This window comes from Gadus macrocephalus, chromosome 13 (assembly GCF_031168955.1).
Source record: "Gadus macrocephalus chromosome 13, ASM3116895v1".
Classification (NCBI taxonomy): Eukaryota; Metazoa; Chordata; class Actinopteri; order Gadiformes; family Gadidae; genus Gadus; species Gadus macrocephalus.
In genome coordinates this window covers 20,649,842-20,665,282 of record NC_082394.1, presented here as the reverse complement: position 1 = coordinate 20,665,282, position 15,441 = coordinate 20,649,842, and the positions used below count along the sequence as shown (strand labels likewise).

At 47.7% G+C, this 15,441-nt stretch overlaps 1 long non-coding RNA gene across 1 annotated transcript in view; it reads right to left on the bottom strand.

The window, feature by feature from the left end:
- Positions 1–5,712: 5,712 nt before the first annotated feature.
- LOC132470079 (uncharacterized) overlaps positions 5,713–15,441 on the bottom strand; it is a 222,202-nt gene continuing 212,473 nt past the window's right edge. Inside the window, exon 2 of the long non-coding RNA XR_009528587.1 lies at positions 5,713–5,967. This is a non-coding gene — a long non-coding RNA (uncharacterized LOC132470079). The remainder of the gene's footprint in view (positions 5,968–15,441) is intronic.

Genomic DNA, 15,441 nt, shown 5'->3' with positions numbered 1-15,441 from the left:
ATGCGGATTTCGAGTACCTAATACCAACATAGTCACCTGTGACCCCCACGTGACACCGGGAAGGCGATATCTTCCGGTGTCATCAGAGGATCTGTTCCTAGAATCTTCTCGCAAGAACACCTCTGAGTGACTGAACGCTCTGGTGGTCATCCAGGATTCATAGAACCGTAGTTACATTCGTAACTTTCGTTCTATTTCATCCTTACTGACCGCCAGAGGCGGTGCTTAAAGCACTGGATGACCCATACCAAAAAGGTCACAAAGAATCCAACACCCACCTCACTCATTGGAGGCAGCAGAGCTTGGCAGTAGGACCACACTCATCGGATGGGGACTGGCGACGATGACGCAGTAAAACCTTGTGAAGGTGCCCGGCGACGTCCATGATGCCGCGGCACAGATCAACTCTAAGGGTACACCTCTTAGTGCAGCCCACGATGTCGACACGCTTCTGGTGGAGTGGCACCTCAACCCAGATGGCGGGGGGCGGCCACTGGCCACATAGGCATGTTTAATGGTGTTGACGACCCAGTGGGACAGCCTCTGTTTGGACAAGGCACAACCTCTGTTAGGGCCACTGTGACACAGAAACAGTTGCTCGGACTGCCGTATACCGGCCGTAGCAGCAATGTAAGCCCTAAGCGCCCATACCGGGCACAGCATCTCGGACTCACTCCCCTCAGAAGGGGAGAAAAAACGTGCAAGCTGGATAGGCTGGTTAAAATAGGTGCGTGAAAGCACCTTGAGCAGGAACGCCACATTGGGCCATAAAACCACACCTGAGCCATCAGGGTTCCACCGCAGGCATGTATCTGCCACGGATAGGGCGTGCAACTCCCCGACCCGCTTCGCAGTGGTAATGGCGAGCAGAAAAGCCACCTTCATGGACAGCCACTTTAATCCTATCTGGGCTCAAAAGGAGGTGATGACATGGCCTCCAGCACCAGGGGCAGGTCCAAAGCTGGAGTCCTCAGAGTCCTAGGGGGACGCAGCCTCAGGGCCCCCCTAAGGAAAAGGGACACCAACCTGTGGCACCCCACTGTGGCTCCGTCGACCATCTCATGTCGGGAAGAGATAGCAGCCACATAGACCCTCAATGTGGAATGAGAGCGACCACCATCCAGGAGGGACTGCAGAAACTCCCGAAAGGTGGCCACGGAGCAACGTACTGGGTCTACTGTCTTACCCCTACACCAGTCAGAGAATAACTTCCATCTGTTGGCATACTGGTGCCCTGGCACTCAGAATAGTATTCCTGACGGTCGCAGTGCAAACATTCAGCAGTGAGTCGGGCCCTGCAGCGGCCAAGCCCAGAGCTGGAGGCGACGGGGATCTGGGTGCCAAATCTGACCCCCCAGCTGCGAAAGGAGGTCCTTCCTGCAGGGGAGGCGCCATGGAGAGCTGCAGCAGAGCCTGCGCAGCAGAGCCTGCGCAGCAGTGGAAACCAGAGTCTCTCTGGCCATTAGGGGGCCACCAGAAGTAGCCTGTGGCCCCGCAGAAACACCCTCTGGAGTGTGGGATGAATCAGGGGCAGTGGTGGGCAGGCATACAGAGGACTCTGTGGCCAGTCGTGAGCCAAGGCATCCTGTCCGAGGGGGCCGGTCACCTCCGTCCAGGAGAACCAGAGGGGGCAATGTGCGGATTCCTCTGAAGCAAAGAGGTCCACCTCCGCCCTGCCAAAGAGACCCCACATGCTTCTGCCGCGATAGAAAATCTGCAACCTGGTTCCGTTGCCCCGGTATGAAGACCGCCTGTACGCTGGCCAGGCGGGGATATGCCCAGGCCAACAGGTTCCGAGATACCCGGAGTAGCCGTGAAGACCGGGTTCCCCCTTGGTGGTTGATCTGGGCAACAGCTGACCTGTTGTCGGATCGAACTAGCACATGCTTGCCTCTCAGCTGAGGCAGAAAATGATTGAGTGCTAGCTGTACCGCCCTGAACTCTAGCACATTGATGTGTGCGTGGTTCCGGGCCAGCCACTGCCCTTGGGCAGTCCTGCCCTGCCAAACCGCGCCCCATCCTGAGAGGCAGGCGTCTGTCGTGACCAGCCCCCGGTGGGATGGAATGGTGCCCATGGGTACACCCACAGACATGTACGACCTCTTTCTCCATGGGGACAGAGAGAAGAGGCACTGCCGAGACACCCTGACCTTTCGGTGCCTGTGCCACTTGGGGTCCAAGTGGAGGCTGTTCAGCCACATCTGCATAGGGCGCAGAGACAGCAAGCCGAGAGGCACCACAGCTGAGGCAGCTGTCAGCCTGCCCAAGAGCTGCAGGAAAAAAATGAATGGCACCATCCTGCCATACCCGAAGAGGGGGAGGCAGAGGAGGATGTCCGTTACACGCTGAGGTGACAGATAGGCCCTCATAGCGTCCGAGTCCAGGACCATCCCCAGGTATGTGACCCGTTGGGATGGTCCAGGCGACTCTTCACAAAGTTTACCGTCAGGCCAAGCCGGGCCACGTGCAAGAGTAGCCGAGCCGTGTGCCGGGCCGCCTGAGACTGGGACGGTGCACAGATCAGCCAGTCGTCCAAATACGGCAGGACCTTCGTGCCCTGCTTCTGCAGGGGTGCGAGAGCTGCCGCCACCACCCTGGTGAATACCCTCGGGGTAAGGGAGAGACCAAAGGGAAGTACCCTGAATTGAAAATGCCGGCCGCGAAAGGCGAACCGGAGGAAGTGCTGATGGCGCGGTGCAATTGGGACGTGGAAGTATGCGTCCCTCAGGTCCACCGTGGTGAACCATTCTCCCCTTGTGACCCATTACCGCAGGGTTTCTGATGCCGTGAGCATGTGGAATGGTAGGACCATCAGGACTGTTGAGTCCCCACAGGTCGGCAATTGGGCGAAATCTGCCATATTTCTTTTTTCGGGAAAGTACCTTGAGTAGAATCCTCTGGGGTGCAGCAGAGGATCCACTGGCTCGATTGCCCCCTTGGCCAGGAGGGTGGACAACTCCTGGTCCAGAGCTAAGGCCTTTGCCGGGTCGTTGACGACAGTCATTTTGACCCGGCTGAAGGCTAGGGGCCGGCGTCGGAACTAGGGCTCTACAGTGCGCCAATTTCACTCGCATTTGCGAGTGAATATTTCGGCGTGCGAACGAGAAAAACAAAACGGGAGCACGCGTGCGAATGACTTCTACACAGCGCATTATACTGTGCGTTCACACCAAACGCGAAGGGGCGAAAGCAGCGATTCCATTTGCAGCGCAACACTTTTGCCCGGCACGGGCGAGCGCTTTCACTTGGATTTCAGGTGAATTTGCAGCACCCCACTTTTGCTCGAGTTGAAATATTTAAACTTTGCCGCGACATTCGCGTGATGACAGCCAATCAGCGTTCAACAGCGTGGCCACTGAGTGACGTGCGTAACGTAACAGCCAATCAGTTTTCAACCGGCCAACTGTTCCCTGCAGTGCAGTCCGGGGTGAACCGCAGCATGGAGGAGAAAGTGATTGTTGCAGTTTGCGACTCCCCGAGCTCTATATAGAATAGTATATAATATAATTGTATTGTATTGTATATATAATATCACGGCCAAAAGCTCTGTGCGCCTCCGGATGGCCGTAGCACGGGGAGCGCTACGGGAGGGTTTAGCGGGTTTGTTTACCTACGTTGCCATGGCTACCAGTCTTGTTTGATCGGTTTATTAGGTATCTAAATCGCTGTCTAATCAATACTTCATTCACTGGCTCTTCCGTGGTCATTACAATATTATGAATAGACTTCGTGGAGAAAGTTAATGCTGTTACTGTAGTCGATAATGTCTACAAATTCAACCCCCGGCTGGTTGAAGGATTTCGGGTGGCTAGTTTATGATGCTAAGAACATGAAAATGTTTTGTACATTTTGTAAGGAAGCCCCATCGGCAATGGCAGGCTCCTCTCTGTTTATAACGGGGAACCCTAATCTGAAACGCGATGCTGTGGTGAAACACACCGAGTCCACTGGGCATTCTCGCTGTCCCGATTTCTATATAAATCGCACCCAGCCCAATAACCCTGGTACGGTGGAAGCTGAAATTGGTGCTGTTTTGTGTAGCCTAAATGTAATCTTGTCTATTTATTTGTCTTAATTTTGCTGTAGTAAGTTGGTGCTGTTGGTGTGTGCAATATCTGCACGCTAATAAATGTTCTAAACAAAAACCTATTGTGCCCCCATTTTTTTTTTCCTGTGCTCCTAAATTTTTTAACTTAGGGGCACCTAAGAGAGCTCCTGAAAATAAAAGTTTGTGTAGAGCCCTGGTCGGAACTGCAATTCATACGCTTGGGTCAAGGTGGAAACCACCCAAGGGTCTGAAGTACAGGCAGCCCAGTAACTGAGCTGCTGATGGGAAAAACACCCAACGACCGGCCCCGAGGGCCTAGCGCCTGCCCCCCCGGCCTCCTGAGGCTCTGAGGGGGCGTCGGTTGGGTTGTGGGGCACGAGGCTGCCAGGAAGTTAGGCGTTCGGGGGCCCGAAAGCCATCCGTAGGCTGTTGCGCAGGCCGCTGAGACCTTCGTAGTCCACCGGAGTAATCAGGTGGCTGAAAGCGCCACTGGGGTACTGCCGAGGGTTCCCCCAGGCCTGCTAGGAGCGGACACACTCCTATTTAGACCGGACAGCTGCTGCCTGGTCTGCCTACCTCGGGCAGCCCCCTCCAGTGCTTCCAGGGCAGCTGACCCAAAGGCAGAGGGGTCGTTGGCTGTTGCCCGATTCTCCAGCTCTGCCAGCCTAGCCACTCTGAGCACCCAAGGCAGGAGGCTGCAGTTCATGCAGGCGCTGTCCGTGAGGCTCTCCCTCAAATGCTCGAGACCGAGGCAACGAGGGCAACTGTCGTGGCCGTCCTCAGGCTCAAGAGGAGGAGCTGCTACTAATTGTCAACCAAACAAGGGCCAAATGCGGCGTTACCGGGAGCGGGAGCGAGAACACTGCCTTCACCAGAAAATTAAATCAACCAACATTAATTAGCTTGAGCGTAAGCGCTGCTGCTAAAAAGGGGGGGAAACCAAACTAAAACGTTACTGGGAGCGGGAGCGAGAGCACCGCCCTCACCGGTAAGTTGTCAGGAAAATAAATTGATGGTTAGAACAGAGCAATGCTAACGGCTAACACAACAAACAATAACAGAGCAAAGAGGCGAACGAGTGCTGGGAGCGGGAGCGAGCACACTGCCCTCCCAAACAAACGCCGGCTACACTTCTTATAGTTACTTTTCTAAATATCTGTATAAGCTAGCCACAGCCTCTGGAGCACAGGTTACCCGCAGCTCTGACCTTGGTCACGAGGCTGCTGTTACGTATTTCTAAGCTACCCACACATGTTTTGGAAATAGTAATGAACGTGTCCGGACAGTCCGGGACATGTGTAGCTATAAAATAAGTAAAGATAAAACTGGGTTTTACTTTACTTCACTTTGCTAAGACATATTCACGTTTGATGTGGTATGCAGAAAGTGGCGCAATAGGATGTTGTGCAGAGAATAAGGCGTATTCACGTTTGATGTGGTATGCGATGTACATAAGAGTGAATCAAAGTGTGGACAACATCAAATGCGAGCAATAGGTAGAATAAATGAAGGTTAGGTCATCCAATATACATAGTTAGTGTAGGACAATCGGGTAGTATGATGAAGGTAACTGTTATTATGAGATACGGTTAACACAGAAGTGATATTGAACATGCAAATTTTAACATTGTTATTTCCCTTTTACATCTTTTTGGTTATAGCAACTTGGTTGCACTACGGCGTGGTTAGCTTTGGTTGTCATTCAATGCGCATGGCTGAAGCAATGCGCAAGGAGGGATGTAGTGTGAAATTAAACCAAAGTAGATACTGTAAAACAATTAAAATTAGAATTCATGGAAATATGTTTTTGAACAACTAACTGCTGTACATGAGTTTGTATTTCTGCAATAGAAGCAAAAAGTTCCAGAACCAGATGCAGACACACCCGGAGCCTACAAACTACCACCGCCGAGCAAGGACTAACAGTCACATGAGGAGATCAAATAACAGCAGGATTTGAATCGCTCCGGATGGGTTGGTGGCCAGGGCGCTGGTATGATTACAATCCCTCAGGTTAGAATTGGCAGAGAACTCCGGCATTAATGACCCTTTCACAGGATTGGATGGAGAATATGTTTGGGAGGTGGAAAGGCAGAATCCAGTAAGTGCCCGTCGCGGGAATAAATGCAGAGACCGTGTTAATTGTCACCGGCTGCTGTTGTATTCCCTGCGCACGAGGGCTACTGCATCTGCTGATCACCACAGCAGTGGGCGCTACAGAAGTGCCAAGTGCCATTCAGGCTTACATTACCTGAGGGGCCCGACCCTATCCAGCTGTAATATCTAGAATAGTCACACCTATACTATTCTAGTAGAATCAACTGTATTTAAGATAATCAATATCCCGGATCCGAATCCCACCCGAATCCATGCTAGGCTATCAATAATCTTGAATTTTTTAAAATTGTATTATGACTACCAATTTTTACTTTACTTTTGCACATGATGAAAATTGTATGACCTTGTAGCACATGACCAAAAGTATTAGCTCAGGATTTCTATGGATAGTTTTGTTTGTGTGCTGTTTGGCCATGTGATTGTATGATAACAAGATTTATGTTCATTGTTGTATTGTTAAATAATGACCTGTATTTCCAATGAGACCCACAAGGTGAATGCCGTCTCAGTATTATGAGCGTTTTTCTCTATTCGAGAGTCGTTCCCACTCCGGTTGATGGTGTTGATGATTGATCCTACTTTGGATATGTTTTCGGTGTGGTAAATGGTGTTTATGATTTAAAATATTATTGTATGGTCATCTAAGATGACCAAGGAGGGATTGTTACGTATTTTAAGAATCTAAGCTACCCACACATGGACCCAATGAAGCAGGACCAAACATATAAGCCGTAAATACTATACATAGCCACAAGGGGAGCAAGACCTTATTGGAGGCTGCTCCAGCTACAGATGGTAGCGCCTTTTAAATATATGAAGAAGCCGAAGCCATTACGGCACCCCGGCCACGCCCACTAGGCCACGCCCACTTGACGGTCTCTACCTGAGGACCGATGGCCCATAGTAGCCAGAGATTTTCAGCGACACCCGCGGACAGTCACGGGCCTCTGCCCGTGGCTGAAAGTAGCCAGAGTTATTATCTCTCACACGTGTTAGATTAAATTCCCTCCGTATAGCTTCACTTACCATGCCGAAACATGCCGACGACTTTATAATAAATGAAGTGAGTTCAAAGCAACCCGGGATTGGACAACTTTCTTCGAGAATATGCAACACTGCACATAGCCAGCTGTAACGAATTTCCTTCCTTTCTCAAACAAAGGTTCAATACGGTACCTGCGCAGCGAGAAGATGTAAAGGAACAGATCCTCTGATGACAACGGAAGATATAGCCTTCCCGGTGTCACGTGGGGGTCACAGGTGAGTATGTTGGTATTAGGTACTCGAAATGCGCATGCGCGTGGTGGAGATCCAGTGCTTTAAGCACCATATCAGTAAGGATGAAATAGAACCGGAACTAACCAGCGAGTGCCTATTCTCCTCTTATTAGACATTCTCTGGTGGGGGTGCCGAAGTGACTCGCTCGTTTGGTAACTGTATGCGGGTTACTTTCAGAAATGCATATCTCCCTCAAAAAATCATGTACAGACTTTTTTTTGTATGCGTGTGGGAGCACCAGAGACCCAAAACAACACCCCAAACCCAGGAAAAGTGCTGTTTTCATAATATGTCCCCTTTAAATATGGAAACCAGTCTATCAAAGAAAGGTAAGGCTTTATCAGAGATTATAAAAATACAGTATCTATCAAACATCCATATTTCCTGGTTCTTGTTTTTCTAGAAGAGTCCAGCAGGTGAGAGCGGAGTCTTTTTATCAGACTCTACTGGTACTGATGTTTACAATTCAGGAAATAAACATGTTGGTGTGTATTTGTGTGTGTGTGTGTGTGTGTGTGTTCTCCACAGACAACCCAGGAGAGGTCAAAGGTAACCATTGCTCAGTCTGTACAGCAGCATCAAACAGAGCTGATCAAGGTGTGTAAATGTCCAACAAGACATTTAACTTTAGCTCTAGAATTTTGATCAAAACTGGCTTGATTTCCCAACAAAGGTTAGATTAAGCTCTACCAACTGAAATGTTAAGCAGTTACCAGCAGCAAGATAACATGCAGCTCCTTCTTCTTGAAGTCTCAAATGTAATGGGTTAAAGGTCACACTCCTCTAGGGAGACTAGGGTTAAAGGTCACACTCCTCTGAAGGGTCCCTGGGAGGTCTGTAAGGTTAATATTATAGCAGACAATGCAACGGGGTACTGGATGGTGTCATTTTAGACTCCGACCACCAGGAGGCGCCTGTCCCACATTACCACCACAGACGCTACAGGCTCTTTGGTCTGCGACACCAGCGCTGTGTTCGAAATCGTTCCCTATCATGGATGTACAACCCGGTCTCACGAAAAGTCGTGACACTGTCACGTTATTTAATCTATTGAAACGTGTTCAGGATCACGTATTTTCAAAATTTTCGTGTTTTAAAGCACAAATTTCAAACCCATGTATTTCAATTGGAAGTATTTGTCGTGTCACCAGCACGACTTCCAAACTAAGGTTCTGTGCAGGAGCGTTCTCCCTAATGTCCCTTAAGGAGCTCCGTACAGTACATTTATTGTTAAAAATTGTGAACAATATGACAGCTTTAGGCCACCCGTTTCTACTTTCACCTTTGATTCTGAGAAATTGTGACAATTCACGGATATAGGCTATTAAATGCAGGTGCGCTGCTCAGGCAAACCGCAAAAGAAAAAAGGGTAGCTGCTTAATCTTAATCTGAATTGTATGTCTTGAAGTTTTGATCTAGCCATAGATCTATTGTCTTGTTTTTGGCTATGTGAATGGAAGTCCGCGTCGATGCCTCGCAAATCCTGTGTCGCGAGCGGACGTGACATCTAGAAGTCATACCGTATAATAATGGGTTATCATTAATATTGATGCGTAGGGGTTGATTATAACTCTTGTTTATTGTTTATACCACAGTCTGGGGAAATACTCGTATTCTGATTGGCTGCAGGGTGTGTATTATCTCCTGATATAGGCTACAGACACCTGCTAAGTAGTTCCAGTCAGTGTTTAGATTCTCTGTGTAGCGTGGCACAGAATGCAAGGCACAGAATGCAAATCCAAAGGCTCAGTCTGGTGCTACACATTTATTGTTTGTGTTCCTGCAAAATGCAAGAAAATGAAATTATAAGTGACAATGAATAACAGTATTCTTCAGTTGTACTCAACTGCGGTGAATCTCTTTGTCTGACGTAATCAAAATAATAACAAAATAACATAATGCATAACATAGAGTATTACACCATTTCTGACACTATAATGTGTAATATGTTTGCCAGTTACATAACAAGTCTCTGAAATAATACATAATAATAATAATAAAGGATACACTGCCTAATTATCCTATATAAACAAATGTCATAAAATAGCCAAATAGTAATTACAATGTTTCTGTTCATTTAAATGTAACATAAGGTGTTAAATGGGCATTTTATATTATCAGATCTAAATTAAAGCTAAATTGTATTACAGTGGACCTTCTATTATCAATAACATTATACTATTGCCCACAAAATCAATACAATAGGACCCAATGGTGAACTGCAATTTAGACCACTTCGTAGGGCCTATTTACAGACAGATAATATAACAGTAAAACACCAGTTTCTTAATGAACCTTCATAAACGGCCATAACAGTTCCCAGAATCATAACACGAGCAGCGGGCTCCCTCGTAAGAGCTCATTGTCAAGGCATCCGCCATCTGCCCGTACCACTATCCTAACGGCCGCAACACTACATTAGCTGCTAACTGGCTAATCAGGACGGTGATGCGGTGAGCCGCTCATAAACACCTTATAACATAACAGTGTTATCATCATACAGTAAAACCATTCTCGCCACTCCCCGTTCTAACCCAATATCACCAGCTTACCTGCAAAATGCAAGAAAATGAAATTATAAGTGACAATGAATAACAGTATTCTTCAGTTGTACTCAACTGCGGTGAATCTCTTTGTCTGACGTAATAACGCGAGATTTTCACCCTGTTACTTTCCCGCCACTCTGCTGCTACTGAAGCGCATTTGCCACCTACTGGCGATTTATGGGTAGTACACCTTCACAACCACACCAACAAACATGAACACTGTATACTGCACTCGCACTCAAAACAATGACTCTCCCTCCGCACACACACATGAACATGTGGAAAATGTATACGCACACCGAACCAAAGAAATACTCGCCCAATGAGCGTCAACAGACGCCACACTACGCCACACTCTCCCCCTGAATTTTATATGTCTCTGAACATTTTGTCACTTAAGAGTGTTTCACTTCACAGTCACACATACTGACTAGGCTTTACTGAATTTTGGTGGTATTACCCTTACTCAGCACCCGTAATCTAGTATATACCATTATGGTAGTGCCAGTTTTACCCTTGGTACGTTCCCATTAGGTTATACCACACATTTCCAGTTACAGTAAACTCTAATCTATTCAGATTAACAATCAAGTGTAACAGAACTCCAATTTCGGCCACAGTTCTTTTAGTCTGTTACCAGTCCCTTTGATTTACCATTTGAGTCCAATATGTTGTAACAGGATTATCTATCCCTTAGACCATTGTTCTCCCAGAAATCAGTTCACTTCTCAATGTCCATTTCAGATTTCTTTTCAAGTGTCTTTATGCAGTGTAACGACTCAGTGTAGTCGACTCTTTACCTCCATCTCTGGCACAGTCCCAGGGCCGCCACAGTCTTCTGCAGGCTGGAGACATACTCACTTGCAGCTTCTCGACAGCAACTTCCACCAGCGTTGGTTCACCCAGGACTCCGTAGGTCAACCTCTTTGGTCGCCGTCTCTCTCGTTGCCGGTAGTTGACTGCAGGCGGGGGATCCGGATCATCGTCCTCTGATGCTGCTTCCTCCGATGACTCTTGTAGAATCTCTCCAGGCTCAACCGCGTTGTCATCATCTGCTCCTGGAATGATGTCCATTATGTCTTCCTCTCTTGCCTCTTGTTCTCTCTCTTGTATTTCCAGGTCTGGAAAGAAGGGCTCAGAATGTGGATTCATGCTAGCAGTTCTCCGACTTGGTTGTTGGTGGCATGGAAATCGGCATACCAGCTCACCGTCTTCACTGCTTCCACTGTCTGACTTCTCCCCTTGCCTGTATGTGTGATGTTTCCTCGTTCTTGTTTGTGTCTGGTTTCTCTTTTTGTCCTGTTTTAAGCCAGTTTCAGGTTTGTCTAGAGGCAGACTATCACATGGGAGTATGAGGTTTCGATGTAACACACGACTCTTGCCTCCTCCCTCTGGTATCACCTCATAGACCGGACTATCACTGCTCCTTCTCTTCACAATGACATGGACTTTACTTTCCCAATAGGCTCTCAGTTTTCCCGGCCCCCCTCTTTCTGACAGGTTACGAACAAGCACTCGCCCACCCGGTTGTAAGTCAGATCCGTGAACTCTTTTATCATACCCTCTTTTGCCTCGTGCCGCTTCTTGTGCCGCTGTTTTTGAAGCGATCTCGTAGGCTTGCTGCATTCTGGTTTGCCAGTTCCAAACATACTCTGCATAACTTTCTTTTGTCTCAGTTGGCTGCAGGTTGAAGAGCAGGTCTATTGGTAGACGGGGAGAACGGCCATAAAGCAGGTAATAGGGAGAAAATCCAGTGGTGCCACTGCGGGTACAGTTGTAAGCATGCACCATCTTGGGTAATGAGCTTTTCCAGTCAGCCTTTTGTGTGTGTGTGAGGGTGCGTAGCATTGACAGTAGAGTCCTATTGAAGCGCTCCACCTGCCCGTTTCCTTGTGGGTGATAGCAGGTGGTGTGAGAGCCTCGAACAGCACAACACTTTTGCAGCTGGTCCATCAGGTGATTTTCAAACTCTCTGCCCATGTCGTGGTGGATTTTCTCCGGGAATCCAAAGCGAAGAGCAAAATCATTGAACAGTTTCTCAACCACCGTTTTTGCAGATTTGTTTTTAGTGGCGTAGGCATGGGCAAAACGAGTGTAGTGATCCACTACAACAAGAATATACTCAAATCCCTGCTTACAGGTCTCCAAACGCAAAAAGTCTATGGAAACTAGTTCAAAGGGGCGGGTGGTGACAATGGATGTCATTGGGGCTCTGGTGGCTTTGTGCGGCCGCTTTGCTTTAAGGCACTCACACACTTGGGTCACAAAATGTTCAGTGTCACTGTACATCCTAGCCCAATAAAATCGGTCACATATCAGGTTTAGAGTCCTCTCAACCCCCAGATGTCCCATTTCTTTGTGTAACTCATGAAACACTGTTTGATGATGCTCTTTTGGTAGGACAAGCTGACATTTCTCTCCTGCCTTTCTGTAAAGGATGCCATCATTGACACACAATTTCTGCCACTGTCTCAGTAAGACTCTTACATCTGCAGATTCACTTTTGAGAGACTTTCTGGAAGGGCGCTGGTTGTTCTTTTTGTACTGCAGAACTCGACCAACGACAGGGTCTCTCTCTTGACTCTCTTTAATCTGCTCTGGTGTTAATGGTTTAGTTAAGGTAGGTAAACCTGCATCACTCACCAAGTCCAATGTGTTTATGTGAGCTGTCGTTACCCAGGCTGGCGGAGTGTCTTTCTGCACTATAACTCCCTGAACAGACGCACTGATCACCTCTTGGTTCACTTCTTCCGTACACTGTTGCATGAATTCTTTTATGTCCAGTGGCATACGGGAGAGGCCGTCCGCATCAGCATTGTTTTTTCCAGGTCTGTACTTTATGGAAAAGTTGAAATCTGCCAGTTCAGCCACCCACCTGTGACCTGTGGCGTTGAGCTTGGCTGTCGACAGGACGTAGGTCAAGGGGTTATTGTCTGTATATACAAGGAAGTGTGGGGCATGATACAGATAGTCCCGGAAACGTTCACATATTGCCCATTTTAGTGCCAAGAATTCCAACTTCCCTGAGTGCATGTGGTAATTCTTCTCAGGTGGTGTTAGTGTTCTGGAGCCATAGCCAATTACTGCCATTTTCCCGTTTTGTCTTTGATAAAGTACAGCACCCAATCCCTCCTGGGATGCATCACAATGTAGGGTAAAGGGTTGTGTGAGGTCTGGGTACCCGAGGATGGGAGGCTCGATTAATTTATCAATGAGAAAGATCAGCGTCTCCTGATGTGTGGGTGTCCAGTGTATGGGAGTGTTAGGGGGGCGGTTACCTTTGCTTCTGGTGGTGGTGACTTTGTTCCTATTGTAGTGTCTTATACTTGGCTTTCAGGTTGTCTAATTCACTTGGCTCCTGATGTATCACATCTGATGTACTTGGGCTTGACTGCTTTAGAGAACCCACGAAGGACAGAAGATTCTGCAGAAACTGCTGAAACGACTCCAAGTCTTCGTCATCCTCGACTTCATCTAAGGTAGTCTCAGCCAATCTGATAAGGGCACGGCGAGCTGTGCCGTCAAACCCTCGCGATGGCTCACTACACTTTAGGTGTTCGCACACAGCGATGAGCTCCAACTTCTCCAACGTCAGTAGTGTTCTGCTTACTTCGTCCTGCAACTGTTCCATGGTTCCCTCCTCCTACTGTTGATCCAGGTTCGTCTCCGTCAGGTGGACCACAGGCTGGATCACCCTCCTGGCTAGCTCGCCAAAATATGTAGCGTGGCACAGAATGCAAATCCAAAGGCTCAGTCTGGTGCTACACATTTATTGTTTGTGTTCCTGCAAAATGCAAGAAAATGAAATTATAAGTGACAATGAATAACAGTATTCTTCAGTTGTACTCAACTGCGGTGAATCTCTTTGTCTGACGTAATCAAAATAATAACAAAATAACATAATGCATAAAATAGAGTATTACACCATTTCTGACACTATAATGTGTAATATGTTTGCCAGTTACATAACAAGTCTCTGAAATAATACATAATAATAATAAAGGATACACTGCCTAATTATCCTATATAAACAAATGTCATAAAATAGCCAAATAGTAATTACAATGTTTCTGTTCATTTAAATGTAACATAAGGTGTTAAATGGGCATTTTATATTATCAGATCTAAATTAAAGCTAAATTGTATTACAGTGGACCTTCTATTATCAATAACATTATACTATTGCCCACAAAATCAATACAATAGGACCCAATGGTGAACTGCAATTTAGACCACTTCGTAGGGCCTATTTACAGACAGATAATATAACAGTAAAACACCAGTTTCTTAATGAACCTTCATAAACGGCCATAACAGTTCCCAGAATCATAACACGAGCAGCGGGCTCCCTCGTAAGAGCTCATTGCCAAGGCATCCGCCAGCCCGTACCACTATCCTGACGCCCCGTGCCCACTACCTCCGTCAGTTGTCCGTTGCCCATTGACTTTGAATGGGGACGGTCGCGCAATGCATTGTGGATCCGTCCGTTGACTTGGAGCGTTCGCCACCGTCAATAAGTTGAAAATTGTTCAACTTTTTCGGCCGCGACGGATCCGTCATCCAATCAGATCGCGTATGCAAATTTAAGCACTGTGACGCGACTCGGGCTCTGACGATACTGGAAAGCGGGAAAGCGGGTCATCTTGCCTCGCAACAAGCAGGAAGAAGCGGGAAGAACCCGGCGAAGCGATTTGATTGGCTGACGGATGTGGGAAGGCGTGGCTGACGGATGGGGGAGTAGTCTTTGCAGAGGCATCCGTCAGCCAATCAAATCGCTTCGCCGGGTTCTTCCCGCTTCTTCCTGCTTGTTGCGAGGCAAGATGACCCGCTTTCCCGCTTTCCAGTATCGTCAGAGCCCGAGTCGCGTCACAGTGCTTAAATTTGCATACGCGATCTGATTGGATGACGGAACCGTCGCTGCCGAAAAAGTTGAACATTTTTCAACTTTCTGACGGTGGCGAACGCTCCAACTGAACGGACGGATCCACAATGCATTGCGCGTCCGTCCCCATTCAAAGTCAATGGGCAACGGTCAACTGACGGAGGTAGTGGGCACGGGGCGTAACGGCCGCAACACTACATTAGCTGCTAACTGGCTAATCAGGACGGTGATGCGGTGAGCCGCTCATAAACACCTTATAACATAACAGTGTTATCATCATACAGTAAAACCATTCTCGCCACTCCCCGTTCTAACCCAATATCACCAGCTTACCTGCAAAATGCAAGAAAATGAAATTATAAGTGACAATGAATAACAGTATTCTTCAGTTGTACTCAACTGCGGTGAATCTCTTTGTCTGACGTAATAACGCGAGATTTTCACCCTGTTACTTTCCCGCCACTCTGCTGCTACTGAAGCGCATTTGCCACCTACTGGCGATTTATGGGTAGTACACCTTCACAACCACACCAACAAACATGAACACTGTATACTGCACTCGCACTCAA